Below are 15,271 nucleotides of genomic sequence, written 5' to 3'. Positions count from 1 at the left end.
TTTCTTTATTTCTTTATTGGTTCAGTGATTCAATATGCTATTTTTAAAATGATAATAACTGCTATTTATATAAGCTTTAAACGTTATAAACTAATCCAGTTTTCAGAAAGGTCCAAAGACTTAAAGGTGAGGAGACCTGCTCATTGGCATAAGGAGGCGAAAACACATTATCAGTCCAGAACTGTACAAGAGAAGCCATGAAAGGGTGTCCTTTAAAGGTTATTGCTGAAAAAGAAAGCAGTCAGTGGTACAAGTGAAGAAACATTCATGCACCGTTGGGGCACTCCATTGCTGTTCATCTTATGCCGTAGGAACTAGGCTCATAGCACATTGGCAGGAGTTACTGGGACAGTAGTCACACGTGATAGGCTTGGATGAGCAGCAGTCTGCATCTTCAGAGTACCCAGTTATCTCATTTGATCCTTACATTGAACTTGTGAGCTAAGTGCTACAAGGGATTGTTCCCATTTTACGGTTGAAAAAAACTGAGGCTTAGAGATGTTAAATGATTTTGACCATACTTCTGCAGCTAGTAAATGTAGAAGATCCCAGGTCTTTCCTGACTCTGCATTGAATACTCTTTCCACTATATGATGCTGCCTTTAAATGGGAGAATAATGCAGTTCTTACAGCTCAGAAATTTACAACCTAATAGAGGAATATGACACACTTAGGCATCATAGTAAAATGTAAAGAGTGCTCAATTTAGATTACTGGATGTGATTTATTATACCTTAGTTCAAATTTTGGCTTTGCCACATACAGCAAGTATTTATTAAGTGCCTGCTATATGCAGGGTACTCTTGTTGGGTTTAGGGAATACAAATACAGTGAATATGGTGGGGAAGCTAGGTAGCACATTTGGATAAAGTGCTGGGCCTGGAGTCAAGAAGACCTGAGTTCAAATGCAGCTCCATAAGCTTCCTAGCTGTGTGACCCTGGGCAAGTCACTTAACCACTATTTACCTTAATCCACTGAAGAAGGAAATGGCAAACCACTGCAGTATCTTTAACAAGAAAACCCCAAATAGGGTCACAAAGAGTTGGAGATGACTGAACAACATTTCAATTTAGTTTGTTTCCTTTAAAATCATATTTTATGCATTTAGAATGTGTCGATATGGAACATTTAGTAGTGGTCCATAGGTTTCACCAGACTGCCAGAGAGGCCCATAACACAAAGTTAAGAACCTCTACTCTTAACACCTGTGGTAAGAAGAAACTACTCAAATATTAATTTTAAACATGGATGTATTTTTTTTGTAAGGAAAAAGGTAAATCCTGAATTCCTTCCTCTACACTGCCTTTCAATTCAGTAAATACTTATTAAGCATTTACTGAGTCTGCCCCAGGCACTGTGCTAAGCACTGGGGAATACAAATTGGAAAAACAAAGTTCCTGCCCTGGAGGAGTTAACAATCTGTTGGATGAAGACTACACACAAAAAGGGTATTGGGAGTGGGGGAGATTTTCTGCACAATTCAGATCCCAGCTCCTCTTCAGAAGGACAAGCAGTGCTCTACCCTTTAGCCCTCCAGTTGAAATGGAGAGGAAGCTTGAAGGAGTTGAAGTGTTAAGTATCTGAAACTGAGTCAGTCCATCTTTCTCAAATCTCATGGCATTTACTGTCCATAACCACTCATTTTGTACTTAGTTAAGTGCTATTTTGCATTATTTTTGCCTTTTTCTTGTATGTTTGTTTTGTTTCTAAGTGGTAAGCTACTTGAGTGTTAGGCACTCAAATATTAAATTGATAGTCCATAAAACATAAATGGGATGGGGAGCAGCTAGGTGGCACAGAGAATACAGCACCGGCCTTGGAGTCAGGAGGACCTGAGTTCAAATCCGACCTCAGACCAAACACTTGATACTAGCTGTGTGACCCTGGGTGAGTCACTTAACCCTAATTGCCTTAAAAATTTTTTTTTTTTTAAACCATAAATTCACCTTGTTTGAAGTGCTACCTAGCGATGGGGAAAGTAGAATATTGAAGGTAGATGGACGTGATATTTACCCCCAAAACTAAATCGTCCACAAATCTCACCAAAAGTGAGTCACTGCATTTTAATGAACAAAAAAGTGAAAACAAAGAGAAACATTTAAGGATGAAAAAAAAACAGGAGGAGGTCCAGCAATCTAGGGAGAAAAAGAATAGATTTCTTTTGGGTAGTGAGGGTAAAAATGTTCCCCAGCCTTCTCAGCCTAAAGAGTGAGGACCTGGGGTCAGTCCAAGATGCATAATCTTGTATGCTGTGATCCAGTAATTTCTCAGCATATATAACCAGAGGTCAAAAACATCCAAATATACCAAGAATATTCAGAAGAGTACTTTTTGTGAGAACAAGGAACTAGAAACAAAGGAGCCAACAGTTGGAGAATGACTGAAGAAATGTAATGAATGAACTGAAGAATGTAATGAAAATATTAAGTGGTCAGAAATGACAAGTAGAAGAATTCAGAGAAATGAAGTATAAACTGATGCATAATTAGATTAACATAACTAGAACAATATGCACAATGAATATAATCAAGTAAATTAAAAACTAAAAATAAGCCATTCTCTTAATTGTGATAGCCAATTATAGTCTCGGAGAAAAGAAAATAAATTTACCTAGAATAATGGGCATAATTTGGCATACCTTATCAGAAACAATCACTGTAGGTTGTTTATTTTTTAACAATAAAATCTGATAAATTAATGAAAATTGAATATTAATTCCTATAATAGAATTCATCATTATGGCATTATTATAAAATGCCTATGATTAGACATGGGGCTAATGCTATACTATACAGACAGTTAGCAATATATGGTACCCTGCCTTCAGGTAGCTTGTACTCTACCATAAGATCTTACAGATTCAGATGAATGACCAAGACACACAATAAATGTGTTAAATCCACCAATTAACAGTAAAGCTTTTACCATTGGCTCTTTGTTGTTTGCACCAGTGGAAGGAACTAAGTATGGACAATCCCTAAATCATTTGTATTTACCCTTAAATTCTGCTTATGCACATCGTTTTAATTTGGCTGCATCCCAACTAGGAATTCACTTCAAACGTAATAAGAATTCTGCAGCAACCTGACTTAAAGGAATGTGGAAATGCTATCCAATTTTCCCATTGTGTCTCCATTTCATCTTGCATTCTGCATCGTACTATGAAGAGAAAATATGGGTGCTTAGATTAATGGAAAACCACAGACTTAGTAATTACCTTCAAGCTTTCCCTGAAGAATCCAAAGTGGTTAAGGTTTTTATTTCTTATTTCAAAGGACTTCCTAACTAAAACATACCTCAGATTCAAAGTAATTAGTCATAGTTGATGCAGTTAAAATTTTGAAATCAGGTTCATTGAATGGTTCTATTCAGTAATCACTAAGGGCCTACTGTGTGCTAGGCATGGAAGATACTAAAACAAAAATCCCCTCGAGGACCTTATAATCTACTGAGAGGAAGTAACATACACCAGTATGAACAAAAAAAAAAATTGGGGGAGGGTGTCAGAATTAACAATGGAACGAGAATCAGTAAAGGCCTTTTGAAGGAGGTGCCACTCAAGCTGAGCACTGAAGGGAGCTAGTGGTTCCACAACGTAGAGGGTAAGAGGAGAGAACATTCCAGGGGTGATGAATAGCCCCTCAAAAGTTACAGAGGTAGAGTTGGAAAGAATGTGTGGGGAACATCCACTAGGCCAGTTTGATTGGAATGTGGAGTTGCAATGTAAAGTCCTGGAAAGTTAGGTTGGAGCCAGATTCTGAAAGGCTTTAAATGTCAAACAGAGGAGTTTGTATTTTATCTTAGAAATAATAGGACATGTTATTGATGCTTCTTAAAAAGAGCAATAAAATGATTGGACCTGTGTTTTAGGAATATCAATTTGGTAGCTCTAGGGATTTCTGATTTTATGTAGGGGGTGATAAAGAGTAAACAATAGAGGACTGAAGAGGAAATGAAATTATCAGAAACTTGCCCAGTTGTATGCCAACAGAACTGAGAGAGGAAATAAATGAAAATTTACAAAAATATGAAATACCCAGATTAAAAAAAAATAGAAATAGACTAAATAACCCAATATCAGAAAAAGACACTAAGTGAACCAAAAATAAGCTTCCAAAGTAAAAAAATTCTAGAACCAAGTAGATTCACGAGTGATCTATCAAACATTCAAAGAACAATTAATTCTAATACTGCACAAACTGTTTGCAATAAGAAGAGAGTACCCTTTAAATCTCTATTACAAATATAGTTTTGATACCTAAAATAAGGGTGTGACAAAGCAGAGAAAGAAAACTATAGATCACTATCCCTAATGATCATTGATAAAAAAATTTTTTTTTTTTTGGTGAGGCAATTGGGGTTAGTGACTTGCTAAGTCACACAGCTAGTGAGTGTTATGTGTCTGAGGTCACATTCTGGCGCTCTATCCATTGTGCCACCTAGATGCCCGATAAAAAAATTTTAAGCGGGGAAGCTAGGTGGCGCAGTGCATAGAACTCCAGCCTTGGAGTCAGGAGGACCTGAGTTCAAATGTGACCTCAGACACTTGATACTTAACTAGCTGTGTGACCCTGGGCAAGTCACTTAACCCAGCTTGCCTCACCAAAAAAAAAAAAATTTTAAGCAAAATATTAGCAAGTAGGCTAAACTAATATATTAGAAAGGTTATATGACTGGGTTGGGTTTATATTAGTAATATAGGGTAGGTTCAACATAAGAAAGCTTATAAATATAATAAACTATGTTAATATAAATAATAAATCCATATGATCATATCAGTAGTCGCTAAAAAGGCCTTTGACAAAATCCAATACTATTAAAAACTCGAGAAATCATAGAAATAAATAGACCTTTCCTTAATATTGTAAAAAAAAAAGTTATCTAAATCCATGAGAAAACTCACAGATACATATAAAAAATTGGAAGTCTTTCTATTAAATTCAGTGGTAAATGAAGGATGCCTATTGCCAGCAGTACTATTTCACATAATGCTAAAAATGCTAGCTATAGCTATATGAAGAAGAAATTGATGGAATAAGAATAAGCAAAGAGAAAATAAAACTCTTTATTTGCAGATAATATGATGGCATAACTAGAGAACTAAGAAATTAATTGAAATAATTTAAGCAAAATTTCAAGATATAAGATAAATCCACAAAAAAAGAAAAAAATCAGCATTCCTGCATATTCCCAACAGAAAGAACTAGAAAGAGAGATTCCTTTAAAAATAACTACAGCAACTATAAAATACTTGGAAGAGTATCTTCCAAGATTCAGCCAAGGACTATATGAATCCAACTTTAAAACACTCTTTGCAGAAATCAAGACAGAATTAAATAATTGGAGAAGTATTAATTACTCATGGATGACAAAAATAACAGTATTATCTAAATTAATGTACTTATTCAGGGCTATATCCATCAAAAAAAATTTTATAGAGCCAGGAAAAATAATAAATTTATATGAAGGAACAAAAGGGCAAGAATATAAAGGGTTAATGATGAAAAAAAGTGGAAAGGGGGGGCGACGACAGCCATGGTGGTGAGGGTCTATCAATGCTAGATCTAAAATTGTACAGAGCAATAATCATTAAAACGATTTGATACTGGTGAAAAAAAGTCTATCATTAAAACAAATTAGAAACAAAGCAGCACAGTGTTTGATAAATCCAAAGCTCACAGTTGTTGAGGGAAGGACTCACTATTTAACAAATACTGCTGGAAAAACTTGAGAGAAGCCTGGCAGAAACTAGGTTTACACCGACACCACATATCATACACCAAGATAAGCTCCATATGAATGCATACTCTAGATGTTAAAAGTTATATACACTTACTAGCTGTGTGACCCTAGGCAAGTCACTTAACCCCAATTGCCTAAAAAAGAAAAAAAAATGTAAAAAAAAAAGAAAATGAAGCTAAGGGGCAGCTAAGTGGCACAGTGGATAGAGCACCAGCTCTGAACTCAGGAAGACCTGAGTTCAAATTCGGCCTCAGACCAAACACTTGACACTTACTAGCTGTGTGACCCTGGGCAAGTCACTTAACCCCAATTGCCTTAAAAAAGAAAAAAAATGTTTCAAAGAGTTATATAAATTAGAAGCTCAAGGAGGAAATTACTTTCAGACCTATGAATAAAGGAAGAGTTCGATTCCTGGCTAAATAAGTGATTGAGAGCACATAAGATAAAATGGACAATTTTGATTATACAAAGTTGAGAAGGTTTTGCATAAACAGATATAATGTAAAAATTACAAGAAAAATAGGTACCTGGCAGAAAAATCTTTGCAGCAGATTTCTTTGATAAAAGTCTCATATTCAAAATATATAATGAACTGATTCAAATTTATAAGGCTAAGAACAATTCTCCAACGGATAGAGGTCAAAAGATATAAACAGGTAGCTTTCAAAGAAAGAAATCCAAGCTATCAACAATATATAAAAGAGATCTAAATCACTAATAATTAGATAAATGTACATTAAAACAACTCTGAAGTTCTACCTCACACCTAAAAATTGGTGGTAAAGAGAACAAGCGAGGAAAAAAATAAATATTGGAGAAGCTATGGAAAAACAAGTACAGAGGTTCACCACTGTTGGGGGAGCTGTGAACTGATCCAGCTGTTAAACAATTTGGAACTATCCCTAGAAAATTACTAAATTGTGCATAATCTCAGACTCAGCTGCACCACTACTAGGCTTGTACCCTCAAATTATTTTTTTTAAGAAGAAAAGGTTCCATACAGACAAAAATGATATAGTTTACAAAAATTGTAAACTAAGAGGCTGCCTATTACATAACTAAACAATCTGTGGTATATGATTGTGATGGAATATTCTTATTCTATAATAAAAATGGACAATTTCAGGAAAAATTGGGAAGAACTATGTATGTAGATCTAATTTGTATTTGTACAGGTAAGGTTAGAGTTGGAGGTTTAGGGTTAGGGTTAGTGAGAAAAACGTTGCAGAGAAAAACAACTTGAAAAGACTTCAGAATTCTGATCAGTGCAATGTGAAACTGTGAGTCCAAAGAAATGAAGATGAAACAAAGCACTTACCTCCTGACAGAGATGCTGAAATTAATGTACAGAAAGTGATATTTTTCAATATTTCAACATTAAATGCCCAATGTAGGAATTTTTTTTCAGGATTATGTAAATATGTATATTGAGGGATTTTGAATATGTTTCCTCAATAGACAGAGGAGGGCAGTAGTAGAGACAGATTAATTTTTTAAAATTATTACTTTAAAAATAATGCGCATTATCTGTGCTTATCTGTGTACATCATAAATAGATCATCTGCTGATATGGACCCTCCCCACTGTGTTTGAATCACTGAGACTTGGACCTCAGACCCTGGGATCCCTCTGAAGCTACTGATTCTCTGACAGGAATCCTAGCACCCCTCCTTTCCAGCTTGGAGCCTGCCTAATTGCTGATAGTGACCCCAAAATGTCATCATAGCAGATCACAGACTGTTCCTATCCTCCCTCTATCCCCACAAGATAAATGGACTCCAGGATCCCCTGCCAAGTCTTCAGATACTTGGAGCCCCGCCCACACAGCTGAGCTGCACAGCCAGGGCTCCAATGAAATCACGCAACCACATCGAGCACCCAACCCCTGCAGCAGACCCCTGGCACTGTGCCTGAACCCTTGGGAACCCCTTCCTGCTCAACCAAATGGATTGCAGGATCCCTGGTTTGCCATGTTAATGAGAGGTCTTTTGCTTTTTAATGTTTTTAACAGAAATGGGTGTTGCATGCTGTCAAAGATTTTTTCATATACTGATATAATCATGTGATTTTTATTGTTATGGATAAATGTTTAACAATTGTCTACTAAAAACTCAGGACACACTTTTAAGTTTAATCTTCACTATTAAAATTTTCTCCATCACTTTAAGTCTAGACATTTAAAAAAATATATTAAGTGCTGATTTGTATCATTGGCCAATTTCCAAGGTACAAATATTCACGCTGAAAATTTAACAATTTTTAAAATAACAATTGTTATTTTTAACAATTTAACAAGTTAAATTTAACAAGCAGCTCTTCCAAGCTGATAGTAGCTGGTACACTTCTGCCTATATCACAATGAGCTCAAAGAAATGGGTAAAACCACCAGATGTATAAAAACATTTGTTTTAGTAAAGAAATGGAGGTACCTATCAAATAGAGAATGGCTAAACTAATTATGGTATACAGATGGAATGGAATGTTATTGAGCCATAAAAATATGTAAGGGACAGTTTCAGAGAAACTTGGGAAGACTTGCAGAAACTGATGCAAAGTGAAATTAGAACTAGGATCGCAATTTATATAATAGCAACAATGTAAAAAAAAAAATCTTTGGAAGACTTGAGAAATTCGAACAATGAAATGACCCACCTTGACTCATTTCAGAGGACCAATGATGAAGCATGCTATCCTCTTCCTGATGGAATGGTGATGGACTTAGGATACGGAATGAGATATACATCTTCAGATATGAGCCAAGTGTTGGATTTGTTTTGCTTGAATATGCACGTTTGTTACAAAATTTTTGTTTTTCCCTTTCTTTTTTTTCTTTTGTTTTCTTTTCTTTTTCTTTTTTTTTTTTTTACAATTTTGCAGGGAATTTGCCAGAATGGGGCTAGCAATAATATTGAAAAAGAAGAAAAGAGCTTTTTTATTGCACTGTAGCAAACAGAAGGAAATTCTCTAGGAAACACAGATGAGCAGGACTGCTTTGATAATAACATACCGAATTTAATCTATACTTAAAAGGAAAAGCAAGCTGTAGGTAATAGATATTCATGATTTCAGATATAACCCTCATTATCTGCTCACTTTGTATATGGAAATGTTCATTTTATTTGGTGATTGCTATGTTCAGATTTTCTGAAATCCTAAAATATGAGATGATGGCTGAAAATGCAGAGGAAGAGATGAACCCCAGAGATTTCGCTGAGGAAAAATTGGCAAGGCTTGAGGTTGGAGAAGGAAACAAAGTTTAGGAATGAAAGATAACCCTGAAATTGCAAACCTTGAGGATTTTAAAAAAGGAAGGGGTGATCAGATTAAATGCTGTCTTGCGGGGGAGAGAAGGGAGGGGGAAAAATTTAGAACTCAAAATCTTATAAAAGTGAATGTTGAAAACTAAAAATTAATTAACAAAAATTTTTAAGGGGAGGGGGTGGGGAAGGTCAACAGTAATTCTCTAATACCATCAGTTCTAATACCATCCTGGTATTATCAGTCAAGAATCATTTAGTCAGCTAGCTTTAAGGAACTTTTAGAAAGAGGTATTATTTAAGTAGTACTACTTTAATAATAGTAAGAATAGTTGGTATCTCACACACACACACACACACACACACACACACACAAGTCCTGGGGAAAGTGGGCCCCAGCTAAGACTGCACATGTGGCAACATGTGGGGTAACATACAGTTCTTAGTTGTTGGAAATCTTTTTCTCTCATTCATTAGATGTTCAAGAAATTCTGCTAAAGCATGGTGAATCTGAGAATCTTACCACTCCATCAGCTCATTTGGGGATATGGTTAAGACATTTGTGGTTAAGATAAGAAGTCCAGAATCTTCCAAACCCTTTGAAATTCATGAGGCCTTCTCCTGCCAAAGAGTAATGGAGGGAGGAAGGAGACCTGGTCAAGACTGAAGCTAAAATCTCAACCCCACCCCTTTACCACCTAAGTGGTTCCTCTTCATGCTTGTGCTGGGAGACATACACTAGAAGAAATCCTTTCTCAATTCTTTTTGTAATTGATAGACAATCTTAAGGTTATGGCTTAGTTTCCTCTGCCTATCCAAAATGCTTCTTGTGCAATAATTCCAATTCTACGGTCTTTTCCCACTTGATCTGAGCCCTAGAATTGATTGGGCATCTTCTCACTGATTTGAAGTAAAGTGAGGTTGAGTTCCTAAATCACCCCACCCCTTTCTTGTTTATCCTTCAGTTTTCAAAGAGGACCAGTGACATAATGGGGTGATGTCTTGACTTTCGAGTGAATTGGATTTAAGTGAGGCAGAGTTTCACCTTAGTCATTAGCCTTACTCTGTCTTCCAGAGTCATTGAAGTAAGATGGTGATATCCTGGGTGATAGCCCAGGATGCAGTGGATGACCTTGTTGTCTTCAATGTCTGACCAAGCTCTAAGGGCTCCACAGAGTGTTCTTATCTGCCCCTTCCACCAGGGAAGTCTTCACATGCTTGGGATAGACATCCCCCTATCTCATCAACAGGTCTGAAGCCTGTCAGTTACCCTCAGCCTGGTTAAGCCCTTCTGCCAAGATGATTCTACCAGGGTGCGGCCCCCGCACATGCGACAGCTTCTTGGAGCCACAGGTGAGAGTTAGGTGACAGGTGGACACCAAAGGTGGGTGAAGAGCCCTCGCCCAAGAGGTATTAGTCCTTCCTGAACACCCCAAACATCCCAATTGCTAGGATTTACAGTAGGAAGGCCCTTTGACGGTCATCTAGTTCACCCTCCTCATTTTGTATATAGATAAAGCCCAGAAATTTTAAGTGACTTGCCCAAGGCCATACAAGGAGTAGGTACTTAGTTCAGCATGGATTTTAGCCTCCCCTCCCCTCCCCTCCCCTAGGTTTGAAAATCATGCTTTTATCTTTCACCAAATCAAGTCAGTAATCATGTAGTCACAGAGATAATCACTGTTTTCTAGAATTTGTAAAAATTTCAATAAAAGTTAGAATATCCTACTGATTTTTAGTCTCAGTGCCTTTCAGCTCACAATGAGCCGCCAGTACCAATCAAATAATGTCACATAACCTAGAGTGGCAAATGACACAAAGCTGTGTCACAAATGGAACATAAAGAGGAAAAGCAGCCATAAGCTGGGCCTTTGGCTCACGGTCATCAGCTGTCTGTTGCTGTGTTGCTGTGTCTCATAAGGACTTTTGCCAGCCTCCATCAACCATGGCTTCCCAGCACACTTCACCTGAACATTCATTCATTCCTTCAATAAACATTTATTAAATTCCTACTATGGGCCAGGCACTGTGCTAAGCACTTGACAAATATTATTATTTCATTTGATCCTCATAACAACCCCTCAAGGTAGGTGCTGTTATTATCCCCATTTTATAGTTGTGGAAACTGGCAATTTTAAGTGACTTGCCCAGGGTCACCTAGTAATAAGTATCTGAGGTTAGATTTGAACTCAGGTCTTCCTGACTCCAGGGCCAGTGCTACATGCTCCATCTTCCATACTACCTAGCTATGAGATCGTCGTCCTTACTGCATGATCCAATTTTCCACATCTCCAACATTTATCATTTTCCTTTTTTGTTATATTAGCCAATTGGATAGGTGTGAAATGGTACCTCAGAGTGGTTTTAATTTGCATTTCTCTAATCAATAGTGATTTAAAGCATTTTTATCATATGCTTATAGATAGTGGTAATTTGTTCATCTGTAAACCACCTGTTCACATCCTTTGACCATTTGTCAATTGGGGAAAACACAAGAATTTATTAAACATTTACTAAGTACCAGGAACTGTGCTAAGTACTTTACAAATATTTTCTCATTTGATGTTGTAAAAGAAAGGGTCATTAAGCATCCCCTACACTCAAATATAGCAAAGAAGTAGCTAAGGCCAGACTCAGGCCTTTTTGAAGAAGCCAACAATTGTGGCTTCACAGCCAATCTAAAGAAGGCTCTTTTAAGCACGTGTCTTTGGCCAACAAGAAAGTTATGGAATGTCTTTGCAATGTTCTACAATCCCTGAAAAGGGCTTCCCTTGTATATCATCATTACTCTCCTAAAGGGCTTCCCTTATGTATCATCGTTACTCTCCTAAAAGCAAACTTCCTAGGGTCTCTATGTGGGGCAGTTATATCAGCTGAGCTAACTGATGGGGTAGATGTATATGCTCCAGACCCCTATTACATAAAGATGAGGAAACTGAGGCCTAGAGAAGAGATTTGCCCAAGATCACATATGCAGTAAATGTCAGAGCTGGGATTCTAACCCAAGATCTTTGAATCCAAATTCAGTGTTCGTCATGTTTCTACTGTCAGCTTAGCTGGGTGCTTCAGCTTGATTGCTGCAGTTTTAATAAAAGATCATTTATACTGGAGCACGGCTAGCAGGAAAATCAATGCAGGGAGTATAATTACAAATAGCAAATGGCCAGAAACATTCTACTAATCCCCTGATAATTGAGGTGATTATGGATTCCCATACAGCTCTAAATAGCATAGTTGTGGTCACTGTTCATAACTGTAGGCAGGAGCATTATGGGATATTCCTAGCAATGAGGCCTTAATGGCTACACTGTGGTCCCAAGTAATTCTTAATGTGATCATTTATTTAGGTACAGGACTCAAACCTGAAATGGTGGCACATGGATTGGAATGAATCAAAGGAGGTGAGAGTAATTCAGGGAAACTAACAGAAGATTTACAAATAAGAGGGAAACTTTCTCCCCAATCATTCAACCATTAATTCTGACGATGGTGATATTTTACCATCTTGCAAGCTCAGCGCATCACATTATGACAGGCGTAAAAGGCCTGATGGCGGCCAAATTGTCATAACTGGTTAATTTCCTTTAAGTTGGAGCCAGGATGTTTTCTGCATATGGGCATCAGGGCATCATGAAACACTGTTCTCAGTTTGGATGCCCATGTTCCAGGTGAGAAATCCAGAGCCATTTCTTGCACCCATAAAACTGACATAATAAGTTACCTCTATGTTTATGGTTTACTCTCAGTGCGTAGACTATGACATTTAGGAGAATAATAACAACTTCTTTTGAGATAGCAATGTCTAGAGTTTATATTAGGCCTATTTTCTATAACCCTTTCAGCTCTAGAACTATTGACTTGGAGTCCTTGCAATAATAATAATAAAGCTAACATTTATATAGTACTTAAGATATGTTATCTCATTTGATCCCTACAACAACCCTGTGAGGTAGGTGCTATTATTAGCACCCCCATTTACAGATAAGGAGCTAAGGCTGAAAAGTTATGAGACTTGCCTAGTGCATAATGTACAGTACATGCATAAAACCAGTTTACTGTTTGAATGCTTATTAGGGCTGGCAGTATACTAATAAGACATATGCATCGATGGATGCAATCAATCTTTATTGACTATTCAACAATACAAACATCAAGCCCTCTAGGAATAAACATCAACCTGATCCCAAAAGGTACCAACAGGACTATCTCGTATCAGTGCTCATAGCTAGGCTCCCATTCTGCTCTGGGGGAGGCCATGTGTTTCCTTTTGAGGTGACATTCTGGCAAGTCAGTTAACACTGCTGTGCAGTGATTGTAGGATGCTCAAATTTCCAAGCAAGGGGAACACAGAAATCTTTTCTCATCACAACCCAAAAGCAGACTGATGGATAGGGCCTCTTTTATAGTTTTGGCTAAGGGCATTTACAAGTCACATTTAAGTCATGACTGATGATCAATTACATAAGCTTATGACTAAAGGAAACTACCAATCAAAGCTTTAGTTTCCTAACATCTTTCAAAAGTATTTATCAATTGTTTGCCAGATTTAGGGGATGCTAACATGTCATTGAGGGCAGCTAGGTGGTGAAGTGAATAAAAGTGCTGGTCCTGGAGTCAGAAAGACCCGAGTTCAAATCCAGCCTCAGACATATTCTAGATGTGTGACCCTGAGCAAGTCACTCAGCCTTGTTTGCCTCAGTTCCTCATCTGTAAAATGAGCTAGAGAAGGAAATGGCAAACCACTCCAGTATATCTGCCAAAAAAAAACCCCATCAAAATAGGTCACAAAGTGCATGATTGAAATGAATAAACAACAAAAACAACACATACCATTAGCAAACTATACAAATGCATATCTTGTTACAGAAAATGAGCTTGCATAGCAAAGATTTAGTCATAAGATGGAGGTTTAAAACAAAATGGAGCTCCTCAACCTAAATTAACATACTTATTCCCACTACATGCCACACTCTGGCTACTGACTACTCTTGTATCCATGAAGAGAAGAGGGAATAGAATAAGCATTTAAATGACACCTACTATGTGCCAGGCACTGTGCTAAGCAATTTTTACAAATATTATCTTATTTGATCCTCACAACAACCCTGGGAGGTAGGTTCTATTATTTTCCTCATTTTACAGTTAAGGAAACTGAAGCAAACAGTGGTTAAATGTCTTGCCCCCCCCCCCCCAGTTCTCACAGTTAGGGGTCTTCTTTAAAATTTGTATCACCAGGGGCAGCTAGGTGGCGCAGTGGATAGGGCACCAGCCCTGAACTCAGGAAGACCTGAGTTCAAATCTGACCTCAGACCAAACACTTGACACTTACTAGCTGTGTGACTTTGGGCAAGTCGCTTAACCCCGATTGCCTCACTTAAAAAAAAAATGTATCACCAACACTTAGCAGAGTGTAGTAAGCACTGAAATGCTTTTTCACTTATGTATCCATATCCTGACTGCATGCTTCTACGGTAGGGAAGAACAGATATCCTTATTTTACGACCAGGAGAAACAAGTCCAAAGAATTGGACCCATTTAATTCAAAAGACCCATTTAAAGTCATACAATGAGTCAATGTTATAGAAGGCTACAAGATCCCAGATGTTTCTGATTTCTGCCTTCTGCTGTATTACTCATCCCTTCCCTGGGATAGGTAACATTGTAAATTTCTTCTGTAACATCTGAGGCATCTACCACAATGCAGAATACACCATTAAAAAAATCAATAAATTCTTGTTGCCTTTATTTGCACAGATGGAAGATTTACTAGGTAAGATTGTTCTCGTTGTGCAGGGGTGAAAACTGAAGGTCAGGGAAGTTTAAGGCCCTGCCGAGGGTCACTCCGCCAACAAGAGACAAAACCCAGGGCCCCTTCATCCTTACGCCAATGCCTTTTCTTATACTCTATTCTGCTGCCCAGACAGAAGCCCTTTGGAGAGGGAATTAGCTTGAATCAGTGTGAACCCAAGAGTAAAGTCTGACAGAGAAAGTTATAGCTGTGGGAGTCTCCACTGATGCATTTCTGTTTCTCGTTTTTCTTCTTCCCCTTGCATTGTTGCTCATAAATGAAATGAGCTGTGTGGTCCCTGCTTAAATGGGAAAAACTTGGCATCCAAAAACATTTCTTCCTTCCTTCTTCCTCCCCCAAATGTCTTTTCACCTAAATTAATAAAGAACATGAAGTGGTGGGTCTTTGCAGAGCCCATGCTTTTCACGCTTTCAGTCCTCACCTTTCTCACAAATATAAAATGAAAGGGAATGAATTAAGTCT

This window comes from Vombatus ursinus, unplaced genomic scaffold (assembly GCF_900497805.2).
Source record: "Vombatus ursinus unplaced genomic scaffold, bare-nosed wombat genome assembly UNPS02014798.1, whole genome shotgun sequence".
In the NCBI taxonomy this organism is placed as follows: Eukaryota; Metazoa; Chordata; class Mammalia; order Diprotodontia; family Vombatidae; genus Vombatus; species Vombatus ursinus.
The sequence above is the reverse complement of the archived record's forward strand: the minus strand, read 5'-3'. Positions refer to the sequence as shown.